At 38.2% G+C, this 16,716-nt stretch overlaps 1 protein-coding gene across 2 annotated transcripts in view; it reads right to left on the bottom strand.

Moving 5' to 3' along the window:
- The window catches only part of Sclt1 (sodium channel and clathrin linker 1), a 108,201-nt gene that overhangs the window by 12,995 nt on the left and 78,490 nt on the right, over window positions 1-16,716 (bottom strand). The gene's annotated exons all lie outside the window — the stretch shown is intronic.

Below are 16,716 nucleotides of genomic sequence, written 5' to 3'. Positions count from 1 at the left end.
AGGACAGGGTGAAACACTGAGTATATAGGATGAGATAAAAACACTGGCTAGGGGTGATGCACCAAGTCTGATGTACCAACAGAAATGTTTGGTGGAGAGTTGGAAGGCAATATAGATTTCAAGAAATGCCAGCATTTGGGGTTGGAGAGATAGTTCAATTCCCAGCAGGCACAAGGTATCTCACAACCATCTATAAATCTAGTCCTACAGGATCCATTGCCCTCTTCTGCCTCTGAGGGCAACATGCACACATTTGGTGTACAGGTTTACATATAGGCAAAACACCCATGTACATAAAACAACAATAATATAATTAAAAGGTCAGCATTAAATATTTTTATAATAATTAGTCCTCTTCTATTTGTTTCATTCTTAGAAACTGATATCCCAACCCATACCCATAGGGAGTATTTCTTTTTTTCCTGCCCAGCCCCAAATAGGTTCTCACTATATAGCTCTGGCTGTCCTGGAACTCACAGACATCTGCCTGTTTCTGCCTCCTGATGTGCCGTGATGCTCCGCTGAGAGTATTTCTAATATTGAGTGAACTTCAATGTTAAGTTGCTGGATGCTGTAACTGAGTGATACGGTTGAGGAAGTACTGAAAAGGAGCCAGGCAAAGTTTCCTCCAGTGTACAAAGCCCTTCTGAAAAATACCACAAATGCTGTAAATAATAAAAAAATATAGTTCCCTAATGCCTATTGAGTGCAATTCAGAGACCCTGTTCCAATGAAGGCAGAAAGTGATCAAGGAAGACTCTGGAGACCAAACTCAGGCCTTTACACATATGCATTTGCACACATGTGGACACACAGATACACATACAGGAGGAAACGAGGTTTACACTTTTAAGCCTTTATAAGTCAGTTAATCTAACTGTTCCAATCACTACTATTGAGGCACAGTTTAGGACAAGATGGTGCTGTGTAGACTGTGGTTACTACAATATAAAGGAAAAGCCCCTCAGTGCATGAAAGCCCTTCCTGGAGACTGAAGATTAAATCACCAAGAGTTCTATTCAACAATGTATGAGAAAATTAAAAACAAAAGGTGTACTGTTCATCTCAGGGAAATGATGGATTTGCCAGCTGCAGTAAGTGCTTTCTTTTAAATCCTCTCATGACAAATTAACACAGCATTGCCAGATGTTTTTTCTATTGAAGTATACTATAATATGCTTCAGCTACTTTTAGTAATTATACATTTGTAATCTGCCAGTACCTGCAGCTGCTGCTCATCCTGTTAATTAAAAAAACAACTTAAAAAACAGTTATAGTAGCCAAACATTACAGATGTACAGCCAAAAAATTATGTTTTAGAAATTAAAATGAATTCCTTAGACTCAAATGCTATGTAATCAACTACATAGACATAGACACAGACAGACAGACAGACAGACAACAGACTCAGACATAAACACAGAATCGAGCATCTCTAATCTCAAAAACAGATTAGAGGTGAAACCTTTTAAAGTATTAAGCTTACGCATAAAATATTCCTAAAGTCTGAAAAATAGTAAAGTTTAAGTCTGGGCAGCAGGAAGAGGGAGGGCGGAGCCAGAATAAGAGAAGCTTATTCTGTACACTGTATCAGCTGTTTGTTAATTACTTGAACACAATGATAAGAAACAGCTCATTTCAATCTCATTGATGGTAGCAGGTAAGAGTTAGCTTACAATTCAGTGACATAAAAAGACTAGGTATGCTATCAGGGGGTGCAGGAAAAGGAAAGAGTATTTTAGGGCAACTGGAATGCTTTATACTGAAAAAGTGGGATTTCAGTTGGGTTTGGAGGGAAGGTAATTTTTTGGTTAGCAAGCTGCAAAAGGACAAGTACAGAAACCAACAGTAGGCACAAAATGATCCCAAATCACCTTTTACCCCTAAGTGTTCCTTCTATTTCAACTCCTGTTCCCATCCCCACCCACCTCTAGCCCACCTACAAAATCTATTCTAGTTCTCCTTCCCAGAGAGATCCAAGTGTTTGCCCTTGAACCATCCTTGCTACTTAGCTTCTCTGGGTCTGTGGTTTGTAGCATCATTATCCTTTACAGCTAATATCCACTTGTAAGTGAGTACATACCATGGTTTGGTTTTCTGGGTCTGGGTTATTTTACTCACTGCTATGAACTTTTCTGGTTGCCTGCAAATTTCATGTCACTGTTTTTAACAGCTGAGTAATACTTCAATGTGAAAATGTACCACATTTTCTTTAACCACTCTCCGGCTGAAGGACATCTAGGTTGGATCCAGTTTCTGGCTTTTATAAATAAAGCCACTATGAATATAAGTGAGTAAGTGACCATGTGGTATGAAGGAGCATCCTTTGGATATATGCCCACCAGTAGTGTGGCTGGGTCTTGAGGTACATTGATTCCCAACTTTCTGAGAAACTGCCATACTGATTTCCAAAGTGGCTGTACAAGTTTGCACTCCTACCAGCAATGGAAGTGTTCCCCTTACTCCACATCCTCTCCAGCATGAGTTGTCTCTTCTGTTTTTGAGCTTAGCCATTCTGGCAGGTGCAAGATGAAAGCTCAGTTGTTTTGATTCGCATTTTCCTGATGGCCAAGTATGTTGAACATTTAAGTATTTTTTAAAACTATTTATTTATTTATTATGTATACAATATTCTGTCTGTGTGTATGCCTGCAGGCCAGAAGAGGGCACCAGACCCCATTACAGATGGTTGTGAACCACCATGTGGTTGCTGGGAATTGAACTCAGGACCTTTGGAAGAGCAGGCAGCACTCTTAACCACTGAGCCATCTCTCCAGCCCCATTAAGTATTTTAAGCCATTTGGGATTCTTCTGTTGAGAATTCTTTTTGTATCTGTACCCCATATTTTAATTGGAATATTTGTTTTTTTTTGAGGTCTATTTTCTTGTGTTCTTAATATATTTTAGAAATTGGACCTTTGTCAGATGTGGGATTGGTGAAGATGTTTTCCCATTCTGTAGGCTGCCATTTATTTACTTTACAGACAGTTTTCGGTTTCATGAGGTCCTATTAAGTAATTGTCGATTTTAGTGCCTGTGCTATTGGTGTTCTGTTCAGTTGTTGTCTCCTGTGCCAATGCATTTCAGGCTATTTCCCACTTTCTTTTCTATTAGGTTCAGTGTATCTTGGTTTATATGTTGAGGTCTTTGATCCAATTGGGCTTGAATTTTGTGCAAGGTGATATATATGGACCTATTTGTATTCTTTTACATGCCAGCATCCAGTTAGACCAGCACCATTTGCTGAAGATGCTTCCTTTTTTCCATTGTATGATTATGGCTTCTTTGTCAAAAATCAGGTGCCCATAGGTGATATATGTCTTGTCTTCATATATAGATTTATGTCTGGGTCTTCAATTGGATTCCACTGAACCACCTGTCTGTTTTTATGCCAATACCATGTGGAATTTTCTTAGTAATAATTTTTTTCTAGCTCTGCAGTAGAGCTTGAAATCCGGGATGAAGATACCCCTAGAAGTTCTTTTATTGTACAGAATTGTTTCAGCTATCCTGGGTTTTATTTTCTCATATGAAGTTAAATATTGTTCTTTCAAGGTCTGTAAGGTATTGTGTTGGAATTTTGATGGGGCTTTTGTTGACTCTGTAGACTTTTGGTAAGATGGCTATTTTTACTATTTTAATCCTACCTAATAATCCATGAGTATGGGAAGTCTTTCCATCTTCTGTTATCTTCTCCAATTTTTCTTCAAAGGCTTGAAGTTCCTGTCAATAGGTCTTTCACTTGCTTGGTTAGAGTTACACCAAAATATATTATTTGCAGTTATTGGGAAGGGTGCTGTTTCCCTGATTTCTTTCTCTATTTATCATCCTGACTCCACGCTGCCTGGCTAGCTTATGCCAGGAAATAATTACATGGAAACTGTATTCTTTTAAACTCTGCCTGGCCCATTAGTTTCAGCCTCTTATTGGCTAATTTTCACATCTTGCTTTATCCCATATTTAGTATCTGTGTAGCACCATGATGTGGTGGCTTACCGGGAAGGATCTTTGCCTGTGTCTGTCTCAGAGAGGAGAGGCATGGCGACTGCCTGAGGTGTGTATAGGAAAAGGAGGGCTACTCATTTTTTTGAGCTAATCTTGTATCCAAACACTTTACTGAAGGTGTTTATAAACTGTAGGGGTTCCCTGGTAGAAATTTTGGTGTTAATATGTCTACTATCATATAATCTGTAAACAGTTATACTTTGACTTCTTCCTTCCAATTTGTATCCTCTTGATCTCCTTTAATTATCTTTTGCTCTAGCTAGAATTTCAAGTATTATGTTAATTAGACATGGAGAGAGTAGGCAGTCTTGTCTTGTTCCTGATTTAGTGGCCTTGCTTTAATTTTCTCCCTATTTAATTTGATGTTGGCTTGCTGTGTATTACCTTTATTTTGTTTAGAACTGTCCTTTGTATCCCTAATCTCTCCAAGATTTTAATCATGAAGAGGTAGGTGGTGGATTTTGTCACAGAATTTTTTTTTCAGTATTTAATCAGATGATCATGTGGTTTTTAAAATTTAGTTTGTTCATATGGTGGACTACACTGACAAATTTTCCTATGTTGAACCATCCCTGCATCACTGGGATGAAGTTTACTTGATCATGGTGGATGATCCTTTTGATGTGGTCTTGGATTCAGTTTTTGTATCAATGTTCATGATGGATATTAGTCTGTAATTCTTTTTTTTTTTGCTGACTTTTTGTGTGACTTGGGTATCAGGTAACTGTGGCCTCATAAAATGAAATTGGCAAAGTTCCTTCTGTTTGTTTTATGGAATAAGTTGAGGAGTAGTGGCATTAACTCGTCTTTGAAAGTCTGGTAGAATCCTGAGCTAAAACAATCTGGCCCTGACCTTTTTTTTTTTTTTTTTGGTTGGGAGGCTTTTTTTTTTTTTTTTTTTTTGACTGGTTTTAGTTCTCTTTCCTTGGGGTTTATAGGTATACTTACACTGTTTATCTCATCATGATTTAACTTTGGTAAGTGATATCTATCAAGAAATTGTCCACTGGATTTCCTTAGATCTGTTGTTATATCTCCCTTTTTGTTTCTGATTTTGTTCTCTCTTTGTTGTTAGTTTGAATATGGGTTTGTCTATCTTGTTAATTTTCTCAAAGAACCAACTCTGTTTCATTGATTCTTTGTATTGTTCTCTTGTTTTTATTTTATTGATTTCAGCCCTCAGTTTGATCATTTTCTGCCATCTACTCCTTTTGGGTGCCTTTGCTTCCTTTTTGTTCTAGAACTTTCAAGTGTGCTGTTGTTAGTATGAGGTCTCTCCAAATTCTTTTTTGAAAAAATATTTATTTATTATGTATGCAATATTCTGTCTTTGTGTATGCTTGAAGGCCAGAAGAGGGCACCAGACTTCATTACAGATGGTTGTGAGCCACCATGTAGTTGCTGGGAATTTAACTTAGGACCTCTGGAAGAGCAGGCAGTGCTCTTAACCACTGAGCCATCTCTCCAGCCCCCTCCAAATTCTTTATGAAGGCACGTTATGCTATGAACTTTCCTCTTAGCACAACTTTCACCATGTCCCCTATGTTGGGGTATGTTGTACATTCATTTTCATTGAATTATAGTAAATATTTAGTTTCCTTCTTTATTTCTGTCTTGAACCATTCAGTATGGAGTTGTTCAGTTTCCATGAATTTGTAGGCTTTCTGTTGTTGATATCTAGCTTTAGTCCATGGATGTCTGATAGGATGCAGGGGGTTATTTCAATTTTCTTGTATCTGTTAAGACTTGCTTTATGACTGAGTATGTGGTCAGTTTTGGAAAAGGTTCCATGATGTGCTGAGAAAAAGGAATATTCTTTTGTGTTTGGGTGAAATGTTCTGTAGATATCTGTTAGGTCCATTTGGTTTATAACATCTGTTAATTGCATTATTTCTCTAGTTTCTATCTTGATGAACTGTCCATTGACAAGAGTGGGGTATTGAAGTCTCCCACTGTTAGTGTGTGAGGGTCGATGTCTGATATAATTTTTAGTAACATTCCTTTTACAAATGTTTGGGGCATAGATGTTGAGAATTGAAACATCACCTTGGTGGATTTTTCCTTTGAAAAATTAATTTTGATTTGAAGTCTATTTTGTTAGATATTAGAATAGCAACACCAGTTTGCTTCTCAGGGACATAAGTTTTAGAACTCTTAGGTAATGTCTATTTTTTATGCTGAGGTATATTTCTTGTATACAGCAGAATGATGGATCTTGTTTTTGCATCCACCCTGTTAGTCTGTGTCTTTTTATTGAGGAGTTGAGCCAACTGATATTGGGAGATATCAATGACCAATGATTGTTAATTCCTTTTATTTTGTTGTAGTAGTTCTTGTTGGTACTGTGCATATACGTGTTTTCCTTCTGTGGGTTACAATAATGTGAGATTATTTATTGCTTGTGCTTTCATGGCTGTAGTTAACCTCCTTGGTTGGAGTTTTCCTTCTAGTACCTTCTATAGGCCAGATCTATGGATAGATATTATTTAAATTTGATTTTATCTTTGAGTATCTTTTTTTCCTTCAGCAATGTGATTGAAAGTTTTGCTGGTTTATAGTAGTTTGGGATGGCATCTGTGGCCTACAGCACATCTGTGTAGGCCCTCCTCACAGAGTCTCCATTGAGAAACTGGGTATAATTCTAATAAGTCTGCCTTTATATGTTACTTGGCCTTTTTCTCTTACAGCTTTTAATAGTCTTTCTTTGTTCTGTGTTTAGTGTTTTGATTGTTATGAGGCTAGGGAACTTTCTTTTCTGGTCCAATATATTTGGTGTTCTGTAAGCTTCTTGAACCTTTATAGGCATATCCAGATTTAGGTTAATTTTCTTCTATAATTTTGTTGAAAATATTTCTTTTGAGCTGACAATATTCTTATATTCCTATTATTCTTAGATTTGGTCTTTTTATAGTTTCCTAGATTTCCTGGATTTATTTTTGTCCACAGTTTTTTGGATTTAACATTTTCTTTGATCCATGTAGCTATTTCTTTTATTGTGTCTTCCAGTTCTGAAATTCTCTTCCAAATCTCTTGCATTCTGTTGGTGATGCTGTGTCAGGAGTTCCTTTTTGCTTTTCTAGATTTTCCATCCCCAGAATTCCCTCAGTTTGTATTTTCTTTATTCCTTCTCTTTCCATTTTTAGCCTTGAATAGTTTTGTTTCCTTCAACTGTTTTTCTTCTTGGCCTTCTTGACATTCTTTAAGGGATTTTTTTTACTGAATTCCTCCATGTTTTAAAATTATCTTTTCCTCAGTTTCTTTAAGGGATTTATTCATTTCTTCATAAAGTTGGTCTTAAGGTCGGTTGTTTTTTTTTTTGTGCTTCAGCTATGTTAGAATATTCAGGGCTTGTTGTAATGGGATGGCTGGGCTATGATGGTGACATATTGCCCTGGCTATGGCTGCTTGTGTTCTAACATTGACATTTAGGCATCTGGAGTTAGAGTGATTACAGGCCTAGGTGCTGATTTCTGGGTTTGTCTTTGCTAGATGGGTGTTTTTCTCCTTGGTTTCTGTTTTCCCTTTGGTCTTCTGGCTGGAGTGGCCTGGCCTCTGCTGGGATAGAAGGTTTCTGCCAGAAGTGTGGGCAAGTGTTTCTTCTTATCCTATATTCAACTATCAGAAGAATCTAATAATTCTAAAACAAGACACAAAATGATTCTGTTTTTACCTTTCTTCTCGAGATACTACCCCCTATCAATTTTAAACACATATAAGAATTCAGAAATTCTAACCTTAAATGTTTACTGTTGGGCTTGAGATATGACTCAGTGGTGATTAGTAGTTTTTGGTGACAAGCCTAAAAACATGAGTTCAATCCCAGAACCCACATGGTAAGAAAACCAAATTATTCCAGCCATTCTCTGACATCTATATACCAATACCTTGACTCTCACGAAATACATGAATAATTGCATGTGAAAACTTTACTGTTCTATTTGCTTTAAACAACTGACTCATAAGTGTAAAACCTGTGGGATGGGGAGTGACAATTCAAAAACGAGCAGTGACCTCACTGTGGTGTGACACAGTGAGACATCTCAGGTATGCAACCAGTATGGTACCTGTTATCCAACTTTTACCCTCTTTCTCACCCTGCTGCTTGGCCTCTAGTGACCAATACTCTATTATCTACTGACACTTGGCCAAGCTGTTAGCTTTCCCATACGAAGTTCTCACATGCCTTTCTGTGCCTGGCTTATTTCACTTAATATATAATATCTTCTAGCAATTCCACTACAACTGATTTCATTTTTATTTTATGCCAGATTAATATTCCATTGCGAGCATGCAAACAAGCAGACATACAGTTTTTATTCATCCATTAACCACTTATGGACATCTGAATTGTGCACATTTAGGTTATTATGGATAATGTTCAACAAACATGGGACATGGGAGTGCAGGACCTCTTTGCTATAGCAATTACATTTCCTTTCCTTTGGGTCATATTCCTTACTGAGCTGGCTGTATCACACTCCACTTCTATTTTTAAGTTTATGGATGCCCATGCTTCCCGTCATGGCTGCATTAATTTAATTTCCTAAATCAATGCTCTCTCTTACTGATGTTTTTTTCAATAGCCTTCTAAGGTATTTCCATGATATTCACTTATTCTTCATATGATCACCAGAATGAGCTTTATTTGAAAACAAAATAACCAGATCAGGTGACTTAGCTTTGAAAATTATCCAATGGCTTTCTTTCATAGCTACAGTAAGGTCCTACATAATCAGTTCCTGTCCATAGCTTGAGAGACACATTACCTGTGGTCCATCACTGCCCAGACTCCTGTGCTCTACAGGTACAGTGGGTCCATATAACTGATTCTGGTCAAAGGAGGTAAGAGGAAGAGAGCTGGGCCAGCAAGGACTCACACTCCATTTCCAGTCCTCTTCTGTGGCTGAGATCTCAGAAAAATCATGTTCAAAACAGTAGAAGCTGTAGCAGCAGACCTTCCCTAGTCAATTATCTTATACATGCCCTAAGTATGAAAAACCTTCTCCTGATTAGTTCAAGAGTCGCTGAACTTAGCATTAACACACTGCTGAAACCTGACCTCATCATCTATTTTTCTGCCTTTGGTTTGCATACAATTATTTTGCATTTAACAAATCAAGTGTATGCCTATCCTGGATCTTCAAGCAAGCTCTTTTTTCTGTTTGGAATGCTCATATGGATACTTTAAACCTTCTTATAATTCACTTCTTCACAGAAACTTCCTTGTCTACTCATACACAGGAATTTACTCATTAATTATCACATTGGCTTATTTAAAATTTTTGGCATACTACTCATTTTCTGTTTTTAAATATATGTATTTATTTGATAATTTTAAAAAGAGGAACCCTAGTCTTGCTAAATCATTATTATTTCCAGGCCAGTGGCTTTTCAAGCTGCTGAAGAAGGGCTCACTATCCACACTTTGTTTAGATGTGGTGGCTAAGTGTGGCTAAAACACAGGAACATAACAGAGATAGAGAGGCAGAGTACAGGTAAGTAAGGCAGAGGTAAAAAAATCATAAACACACCAACAATAAAGCTGTAAAGTGGCCAGGGTTAGGAACATATTTACTTCTTAGAAAAGCCACTCTGACACTGTATAGAAGTCAGGACATAATATGAGAAGAATGATGTGAGATCAGACTAAAGTAGGTTTGTTCTTTTAAGAGCCATGGCCAAAGACTGTGCCTGATTGACTGCATATTAGCACAAGTTCTGCTACATTCTCTTACAGAAGGATTTGCCAGTTCACCTCTCCAACACTGCATGCCTATTCCTATTTCTCTAAACATCTGCAGACACTGGATGTCAGCTCTATTTGACATTTCGACTAGCTTTTCTGGATAAAACTATTGTCTAGGTTTGTTTCTTTTCAAGGCACAGTGAGGCTGAACTAGCCAGTTGACATTCTGCATTTCTCTTGAGAGCTGGCCGTTCATGCGTGTGTCTGTTCTTCTCTTAGGCTATCCACTTTCCTGCAAATTAACCTGTGCTTCCTTTTTAAGTAAGCTATTTGTCTTTTGTCTTTATTGAGTATCATTCTTCATAGTGGTTTTCATTTTTACTTTTGGCTAAGTCAGTTACTCTTTTCCTTTTTTGGGGCTTTACGTTTTGTGTTTTGATTACAAAGAATTCTTTATTCTAAGGAAGTAAAAGTAATACATATTCCCAAATATTATTTATAAATGTTCATTTACAATAAGTCCATTCAATAGGAAAGAATTCATGCCTAGTATTGTAAATCTAGCAAACTACTCATAGCTAGATAGGTTACCGAATCCTAGAAGACAACTTACTACTGCCATTTTTCTAAATCAATATAAGCTTTTAATTGTATTTTAATACTTATCCATATACCTCTAGATTAAGTGGAGTTCTCATCCTGCATCAAAGAAGCTTCTGTTTGAAGAGACAGAGGCTACTACAGAGATCCCAAACTGGTCAAAATGCAGAGAATAAGTAACTGTGGGGTGCTCAATTCTCAATTGGTACATCAAGGGCTGGAGAAATAGATCATCAGTTAAAGCCTGGGCTCACAACCAAAATGTCAACTGGTTCATATATAACACAATTGCTATACCTAGGGCTTAGGAAATACTGAGGAGAGGTGGAAAGATTGTAAAAGTCAGAGAACCAGGATCTATGTTTCAAGACAGTATCTTCTATACACGACAGGGATATTATCACGAAATCTCAACAACACAGATGCCTAAAGAAGACATACATAATGACAACATCAGTTGTGGGGCCAACATGGTTGGGGGAATTTCCACAAGATGCAACCCCCAGATGAAGAGATATAGGTGATCAATGGTTGCTGAGAGAGGGAGAATTAGTTTTCTCTAGAGACCAGCTCGGAGGTCATCCTATCTCAAGTAGGTAGCCCTGAACACATGTACATACAATCAATGCTAAATGGGACTCAATAGGTTGCAGAGCTGTGCGTCTAATACAATAGCAATTAAAGGTCATGGATTTGTGAATGAACTGGGGTGGAGTGATACAATAGGAGTCTGAGCAAGAGGGAGAGAGACAGGAGTGATATAGATAGATGCAGTGAATCATTCTCAAAAAAAAGTAAACGAGTTCTTTTCCCAGTAGTGGTATCTTGGCTTTGAGTTAATGTCAACAGCTCTTTATACCTTTTTTGTTTGGACAGGGTCAGATTGGCTAGGCTTCTATTGTGAAATTGTTACGAAGCTAAGAATGACCTTCAATTCTGATCTTCCTGTCAGAATGTAGCAACAAATGCCTCTCGAGTTTAAATGTATAAGACAAACAAACAGAGAAAAAAAAAACAAACAATCTTGCCCATGTTTGATCTGATAGTGGGTTTAATTCTCTCTGTTTTGGTTTTTTGAGGCAGGGTTTCTCTGTGTAACAGTTCTGGCTGTCCAGGAACTCACTCTGTAGATCAGGCTGGCCTCAAACTCACAGAGATGTGCTTGCTTCTGTTTCCCTGAGGGTTTAATTTTCTTAAATTTGAGAGAAATATATTTTTTCCTTTTCTCCCTTTTTTCTAAGATGTAGAAGAAATCACCACATTACTACAACTTTGGTAGTTTTAGATAATTTAGTGTATTCATTACTTTTCTATTGCTATGATAAAACACCGCAACCTAGGAAATGTAGCTAAGAAAGCATTTACTTTGGTTTATAGTTATAGAGTCCATGATGACAGAGCAAAGGCATGGTGGCGGGAATAACTGAGAACTCACATCTCAAACCTCAAGCAAGAGGCATATAGCACACAGGAAATGGTTTTTGAAATCCTAAGCCCCTCAGTAACATACTTCTTCCAAGGGTAGACTTCCCAATCCTTCCCAAACAGTTGCACCAACTGGGAACTAAATATTCAAACATGAATCTAAAAGGGGTATTCTCATTTAAGCCCCACATTTTGGGTTTAGGAGGTCACTTAAATAAGACTTGGCTTTAAAGATGGATAGAAAGGAAAGCTTTGAAATAGAAAAACAAAAGAAAATCAAGATTCAGTCAGAGTTCCTGGATTCAACTTTATAGGCAAGTGATAGGTTTGTTACCCATATGAACATCTGGGAGTATCTGAGCAGCAAAAGGGGAATATCCAAATAAAATTTTAGGCTTAAATTGCATTTAAGTAGGACTGCACCTTTGATGTTTGGTTATTTTGTTTTAAATCTCTTATTTCATGGAGTGTTTCTATTTATTTCTCTCTCAGTGTACTTAACCACTATTTGGTGCTATGCTATTTTTATAGAGAACCGATTTTAAAAAGATTCTTAATATTTAATTGGGACTCCAAGAAGGAGGCAATGTAACAAAACAGAAATGAAATCTAGGGATGACAGGAGAGGCTGGCCTACACTGGGGCCTGGACATACACTGTGACAACAGGGAAGATGAGAACAGATTCAAAGAATATATTTGTAGTAACACAAACTGGAATCCTCTTTTGACAGTTTCTCTTTCCTCAATGAAATGGCAATTGAGGTGACTGTATTAGTTACTTTTTTATGGCTTTGATAAAACACCATGACCAAGGCAACTTACAGAAGAGTTTATTTGAGGCTTAGGGCTCCAAAGGGATAAGAGTCCATCACCATCATGATGGGGAAGTATGGCAGCAGGCATAGCTATTGGAGCAGAAAGCAGAGAGCTCATATATAGAACCTCAAGCAGAAAGCACAAAGAGGAACAGAAGATCGTGAGAGGACTTTGAACCTCTGAGGACCTGTGTGGTGTGCTCTGCTCAATCAAGAAGTTGATTACAACTAACTGAAAAACTCCATTTCTTTCCTTCCCAGATCTGCATCTTGCTTCACTGTATGTCGTACAAGGTAAAGATTTAAAATACTTGAGTATAGTAATACTTTTTAGCCAAAGATTAACTGTAAAAGTCCTTTAATTAAAAACGTGACATATACATGCAACATTAGTTTAAATGACTCTGATAGTAATTCCCCATAGTAGTTCTGATAATATTCTGTAGCTACAGTCTATTTTAACTTTCAAGATGATGTCACTGCCTGGCCACATGATCAAGTGACCTCCAGTTTGCAGCAAGACACATGAACCACTGTACTAAATGGAATGGAATATTTAAAAATATTTTTTATTGATTCTTTATGAAATTTTATACCTGTATACAATGAATTTGATCAAATTCACCCCACTTCAACTTCATGTCTTCGTCTTGTTCTTAAATATACTCACTGAGTCCAATTTGTGCTAACCATATATGTACAAGAGTAGGAACATCAACCGAAGTGTGTTCTCTTCTTCCCTAAGTAACCATCAACTGTCAAAAGCTCTTTATTTAAGAAGGGGGGCATCATGAGACTTTCCCCCTCCATGTTGGGATGTTGACCTCAACATTATTAAAACAAAAAAGTGATGAAAAAAAAACCTGAACAACTAGAAAACCAAGCAGAACACTGGAACCAGTACTGTCTGTATCATGGAGGACATTTACCCCCTTTCACATCTAGGATGTGGTTCTGCCATTATTCAGAGAAAGGGTGTAGTAATACAGACATCCTATAATTGACCTGGGGTTCCAGAGGTTTCCCTCTCAGGGAAGGGTGAGCCACACCTAAATCCATGTCCCTGATATACTATGAGGCATGCTAAATAATCCTGCAAGTAAAAAAGTACCCCCATAAATTTAACAAAGTAAACTGATAACATTTGGCACAGGGAGGAGTACGTTAAAATCATGTCAAAAAACCAGGACTGACAACTTATCAAAATACACCACACCAACAACTGGTGATGGCCTGACATTTCAGCACTAAGTGGTGTGTGTGTGTGTGTGTGTGTGTGTGTGTGTGTGTTTGTCTGATAGGATTTACAGGCAGAGAACTCCTCACTGTCTCTGAGGCTGGGACTCAATGCGACCCATTTGAATTTCTTTCCTATCTACACATCTGTTTACCCATCTATCCAGATCAGACCTGTATCTCACCTTGAAGGTTCTCTTGTCTATGTTTGACTGATTGACCCTGCAGTCCTGGGGCTCTGTGTCTTCAGCAGCTCTTTAAATGGTCTAGTTAATATCTTATTAATACCTGCTGTGGCTCTCTTTGTATGTATAGCAGCTCTCTGCCTCTAGCAAGGCCCTTTGAGCTCTGTGGCCTCTTTAATCCTTTTGTAGTCATCTGTAATCTCTGTCTACAGACAAAGTCAGTCTCCTCTCTCCTCTCTCTCTCTCTCTCTCTTTCTCTCTCTCTCCTCTTCCCTCCCTCCCTCCTCCCTCTCTTTTCTTTTCCTTCCCCCTCTCCCTCTCCCCCCGTCCCCGCCCATGTGTATGAAGTCTAATGTGTGATCTGAGAGTTAATGTTAATGATGATTAGAATAAAATCACAGGTTGTGATTGTGAATAGCCAGCTACCGAAGGAAATGGGAATTATTTTCTAAACTGTAGTCACTAAAACTAACATTGCTTGTAAGTTTATTGTTAATAAATTCTGACATTATAGAAAGACACAAATGTGTTTGTATTTCTGGCATAGCACACTCACAGTATTCTCATTTTAAGACTTTAAACATAATTTGTATGTCAATGATTGGTGTGGAAAGTCCTTCTGGCTATGTGTTGCTTTTATCAGTTAATAAATAAAGTTGTTTCGGCCAGTGGCTTAGCAGAATAGAGAAAGTAGGTGGAGTCAAGAGAAGCCATGTAACCACCAGAGGAAAAAGACAGGAGTTGTCAGCCAAAACTTTGTTGGTAGGCCACGACCTCAAGTTAAAATAAAAATAATAAAAATGGATTAATTAAAGATGAAAGAGCTTGCTTAAAATACACCAGAGTCATTGGCCAAGCAATGTTGTAATTAATACAGTTTTCTGTGTAAATATTTCAGGTAAGGGCAGCCGAAAATGAACAATCAGCCTCCCACAACAAATGATTCTCACCTTTACAGCTTCTGTTGCAATCCTTCCTCTAATGCCACATGTTTAAGAACAGTTAAAAGCCTGACTTAAAGTGTCTATTGGGAAGCTCATACTCAACATGGCACAAAGCAAACCAGTTATTTTCAACCCTTGAAAGCTTAGTCCTGGGGTTGGGAAGATGGCTTAGTGGGCAGGTGTTTACTGTACAAGCATGAGGATCTGAATTCGGATCCCTGTACCCTAGTAAAGAGACAGGTATGACTGTGCATCTGTAGGCCCAGAGCAGGGGGCAGACTGGAGGATTACTGGTGTTCCCTGGCCAACCAGCTCTAGGTTCAATGATAAAACCCTGCCTTAAAAGTAAGGTGGAGAGTGACTGAAAAGATACCAACATCAAGTTTTGGCTTCCAGAGGCACACATGGGCAAGTGTGCCCCGCACCCTCAACACAAATTTTATATACCACCCTAACACCAAAACAAAACAACCCAAAGCCCACAAACCAAATCAAGCCAATTAGTCAACAAACCAAACAAAATCCCACTCACCCTACACCCTCTTCTCTTTGGATCCTTGGCAGTATGGGTCTCTTTACCTTTGCACTCTACCCATTATGGTCTGTTTTAAAAACACACTTTACTCTTTTTAGAACAATTTCATGTTTTCTGCAGTTCATTTCATAACATCTACTTCAACTTTTAAGTGGATAGAAACTCAACAATTTCATCTCGAAACTCTTGAGCATCCCAGGTCACTGGAACAATCTCAAGCTCTTTCTGAGGAGGCATCAGAAAACTTTCTGTAAAAATTATTTGTTATGTGTGTGCATGTGCCCCAGTGTGTGGAGTGCAGTGGACAACTCTATGGTGCTAGGTAACAAAGCAGCACCCCCATGCATCATGGCAGTGCTACTGACAATGTCTTAAGATGATGGCCCAGGACCTAATGCAAACCAAATTCTTACGGGGTAAACAGAAGGATTCTTCATTGGGAAAAGAGAAACCTAAACTCAGCATTTCCCAGAGGACTTCCACGAGGGAGGCGTGCTCCTAGTGGTCGAGGTCAGTGCTTACATGTGGTGTCAGTCCTCCCCTCCCACCTTTGTGTGGACTTGGGGTCGGGACTCAGGTTGCTGGGCTTGCGCACAAGCACCTTTACTGGCTGAACCATGCCACTGGTCCATGAAAACTTTCTTAAAGGGTGAGAGAGAAAACATTTCAGACTTTATAAGCCAAATGAATTCTAAACGTTACATGTGTTAAATACATACATGTAAGATTCTATGCTTCGGTGTCATCCCCAAACCACTGTATTATGTGGAATATTCATTAAATTAATAAAAACAAGGTACTTTATTTGATTTATAATGCCATATTTTCTTTCTCTTTAAAATGTGTGTGTGTGCAGTGTATGCTTCTGTGTGTAGGTATGTATCCATGCAGAGGTCAGAGGTCAACATCTAATGTCTTCCTCAGTTACTCTGTATCTCTCAGTGAACCTGGTGCTTACTGATTTTGGCTGGCCAGGCCCAGGATGCCCTCTTCTCAGTGGTGGTGCACACCGCCAGCTTACTTAGCTTGGTACTTGCGTGCTGGGGATTATGACTGGGCTGCGAGCAGTTTAGCCACTGAGCTGTCTCTTCGGCCCCATGCTGAATATTTTATAGCACTTCAATGAATGTTTTCTGAGTAAAAATATAACATCCAGACTTACACTCCTGGTTGTGTAGTATGTGTATGTATATGTGTTTGTCTGTGCAGGTAGAGGACAACCATGGGTGTCATCTACTTTTTTTTTTTGTTGTTTGAGACAATCTTTCACTGATTAGGAACTA

The sequence above is a fragment of the Arvicola amphibius genome, chromosome 11 (genome assembly GCF_903992535.2).
Source record: "Arvicola amphibius chromosome 11, mArvAmp1.2, whole genome shotgun sequence".
In the NCBI taxonomy this organism is placed as follows: domain Eukaryota; kingdom Metazoa; phylum Chordata; class Mammalia; order Rodentia; family Cricetidae; genus Arvicola; species Arvicola amphibius.
This window is presented reverse-complemented; position numbering and strand designations above follow the sequence as displayed.